The 3,562-nt window shown below is 41.4% G+C and overlaps 2 pseudogenes; both read left to right on the top strand.

The window, feature by feature from the left end:
* The first annotated feature begins 266 nt into the window (after positions 1–266).
* On the top strand, positions 267–1,763 carry LOC111015188 (uncharacterized; annotated as a pseudogene).
* Positions 1,764–1,909: 146 nt separating this feature from the next.
* LOC148211240 (uncharacterized) lies at positions 1,910–3,245 on the top strand (annotated as a pseudogene).
* Positions 3,246–3,562: the final 317 nt, after the last annotated feature.

Here is a 3,562-nt window from a genome sequence, read left to right as displayed (position 1 = left end):
CCTTATCCACCTAGGTACGGTCCACCTCTTAGGCCAGTGGTAGAGGGTTTCATGCCACAATATACAACGTACAACCCTTTGTATGACGTCCCGGTTGGTTAGTATCCGCATCCCTTTGTTAAGGGAGCTCAGCAAATCCCAACCAACATCATTTTCGAGAGCCGGAGCAAATGATGTCACCCCCTACAGTCCTTAACCTAGGTGGTCTCTCAGCCAAGACAGACCTAGTCGGACAAAATGCCCCCAGTAACGAGAAGTTCGAAGTTATGGAGGAAAAATTAAGAGCAATAGAGAGGACGGACGTTTTTGGCAACATTGATGCCTCACAATTGTGTTTGGTGTCTGGATTAGTCATCCCTCCAAAATTCAAGGTGCCAGAGTTTGAGAAGTACGATGGTTCTTCTTGTCCTAAGAATCATCTTATAATGTACTGTAGGAAGATGGTAGCGTACGTCCAAAATGACAAATTGTTGATACACTGCTTTCAAGATAGTTTATCTGGTCCGGCCTCTCGTTGGTACATGCAGTTAGATAGCTCTCATGTTGGCTCGTGGAAGAATCTGGCCGACTCCTTCCTAAAACAATATAAGCATAACATAGACATGGCTCCAGATCGCTTAGATTTATAGAGGATGGAGAAGAAGAGTACAGAAAGCTTTAAAGAGTATGCTCAAAGGTGGAGAGACACATCAGCGCAAGTCCAACCTCCTTTAACAGATAAGAAGCTATCTGTCATGTTCATCAATACCCTAAAACATCATTTCTATGATCGGATGATAGGAAGCGCTTCCACAAATTTCTCTGATATTATGACCATAGGAGAAATGATCGAATACGGGGTTAAACACAGGCGAATAACCAGTACTACCGAGGAGCCATTAGCAGCAAAGAAGACAAGTCATTCTAAGAAGAAGGAAGGTGAGGTTCAAATGGTGGGAGTAGAACAACACTCTTGGAAACAACAACCGTACGGTCGGACACCGCGATACACTCCGTATTATTACCCAACGCCATACTGGTATAATCAACCATTTGTGAATAATGCAACTTCACATTACTCCCCTTATGCCTCTTAAAATTTTCGACCCTCAGCCAATCAAAATTTCCAACCTAGGGGTCAGCAGCATAATACATTCTATACTCAAGGGCAACAGACTAATAGAGGGGCACGTAAACAGACTCAGTTTGACCCAATCCCCATGACTTATACTGAGCTTCTGCCTCAGTTATTTCAAAATAATCAGCTGGCACCTGTACCTGTAGATCCGATCTAGCCTCTATACCCAAGATGGTATGATGCAAATGCTCATTGTGACTATCACGCAGGAGCCATAGGGCATTCAACAAAGAACTGCACTGCATTGAAATACAGAGTTCAAGCTTTGATCAAGGCAGGTTGGTTGAACTTTAAAAAAGAAAATGGGCCTAATGTAAGTAAGAATCCGCTGCCGAATCATCAGAATGTCCAAATAAATGTAATCGAATGCTAAGGGATCGAGTCGAAGAGTAAGGTTGCGAATATTACAACCCCTATGGAGGAACTATTTGAAATTCTCTTGGGCAGTGGAAATGTATCAGTGGAGTACCTATGCCCAAACCTTAAGTATAATGGGTATGATGAAAGTCTGAAGTGCATGTTCCACGCTGGGGCGAAAGGACACTCTCTAGAGCAATGCAACCGTTTTCAAAAGAGAGTTCAAGAGTTGTTAAACTCAAAAGTCCTTACATTTACAAAATGTCGTGGAGGATATCTCGGTTTCTGAGGGCTCAAGTGATTCTCTTAAGCCAAAACCTCTCACCATCTTTTACCGTGAAAAGCCAGATGCACCCAGCTACAATCGGAAACCAATCACTATAACGGTTCCAGCTCCTTTCGAGTATAAATATTCCAAAGCAGTGCCTTGGAGATATGAGTGCAAGGTAACTTTAGGGCAGAGGTATTATCTCCTTCACTCCCAGTTGACAATATCACCGGAGTAGGAGGTTTGACACAAACTGGGAGATGTTATACACCGGATAGCTTGCTAAAGTGCGTGAATGAACCCGCTAGTGAAAAGAATAAAGAGAAAGCAATTGAGAAGAAGAAGGAAAAGGTAGAGGAAGATAAGAAAAGGAAGACCAAACTCAATGATGATATTTATGATGAACTGGTGGAGGCAATTGTTGTAAAGGATGCAAGTCCTAAACAACCCGTGTCCGAGGAAGAGACTCAAGAGTTTCTAAAGCTAGTGAAGCAAAGTGAATACAAAGTTATTGAACAATTAGGTCGGACACCCGCAAAGATCTCTATATTATCTTTACTGTTATCCTCTTAAGCGCATCGGAATACACTGTTGGAGGCCTTGAAGCAGGCTTTCGTTTTATAAGACATCACAGTGGATAATTTAAACAACGTTGTGGGGAATATAACGACATCTAGCTCTATCACTTTTACAGATGAGGAGATACCACCAGAGGGTACAAGACATACCAAAGCTCTCCACACAGTTAAGTGTAAAAACTTCCTAATAGCAAAAGTCCTTGTGGATAATAGATCTTCTTTAAACATAATGCCAAGATCCACACTAGAAAAGTTATCGGTTGATATGTCTCATATGAGACCTAGTACTGTGATAGTAAGAGCTTTCGATGGAGCTCGCAAAGCTGTTGTTGGGGATATTGAGATCCCGATCAAGATAGGTCCTTGCACCTTTGACATAAGATTTCAAGTTATGGACATTACATCAGCTTATAGTTTTTTGTTGGGGCGACCCTGGATACATTCGACAGGGGCAGTTCCGTCTACTCTACATCAGAAAATTAAATTTGCAGTTAACCATAAGTTGGTGATCATATCGGGACAAGAAAACATTCTAGTCTCAAGGTTAGCAGAAGAAGCTTTTGAGTCTTCATTTCAATCATTCGAGATTGCAAATGCTACAACTTTACATGGAAAGTTTGGAAGACCTAAGCCACGACTTTTAGAGGCCGCCTTTAAAGGAGACAACGAGAGTTTAGACAAGCTGCTGAGGATGGCTAAAAACACAAGGAGGTTCGGGCTAGGGTATAAGCCAGATAGAGGTGACATCACCAGAGTGCAGAACCGTGAAAAAGCAAAACGTCTAGCAAGATTTGAGAATAAGGAGCATGATAACCCAAAGAGGACTATTCCACCTCTCAGCCACTCCTTTAGAAGTGCCGGCATAATCCATCAGAAGTACGATGAGAGTTCTACAGTGGCAGCAGTGACAGAAGAAAGAGAGTAAGTCGGACCTTTTACCTTTCCGTGCCCAGACGGTTTCGAGCTGACCAATTGGAGCGTGTTAGAGCTACCGTCTTTTATAAATAATAAGTCAAAGTAATTATTTGTTCCCTCATTTTCTTAATTAATAAATTAATTTTCTATTCCCTTATGTATTCTATCCAGACATATCATTTGTCTATAATTCTTCCACATCAATAAAGATTAATTCACTTTGTTTCTTTCCTTTGTTATTTCTCTGGGCCATTTTATTCATTTGTTTCCTTTTCCTTTCTTTTCTCCCTTATTATATCTTAAGCAGTAATACTGAGATTGAATGTG

Source organism: Momordica charantia (genome assembly GCF_013281855.1).
Source record: "Momordica charantia cultivar OHB3-1 chromosome 5 unlocalized genomic scaffold, Mcharantia_2.0 BLBB01000005.1, whole genome shotgun sequence".
Taxonomy (NCBI): domain Eukaryota; kingdom Viridiplantae; phylum Streptophyta; class Magnoliopsida; order Cucurbitales; family Cucurbitaceae; genus Momordica; species Momordica charantia.
The sequence above is the reverse complement of the archived record's forward strand: the minus strand, read 5'-3'. Positions and strand labels throughout refer to the sequence as shown.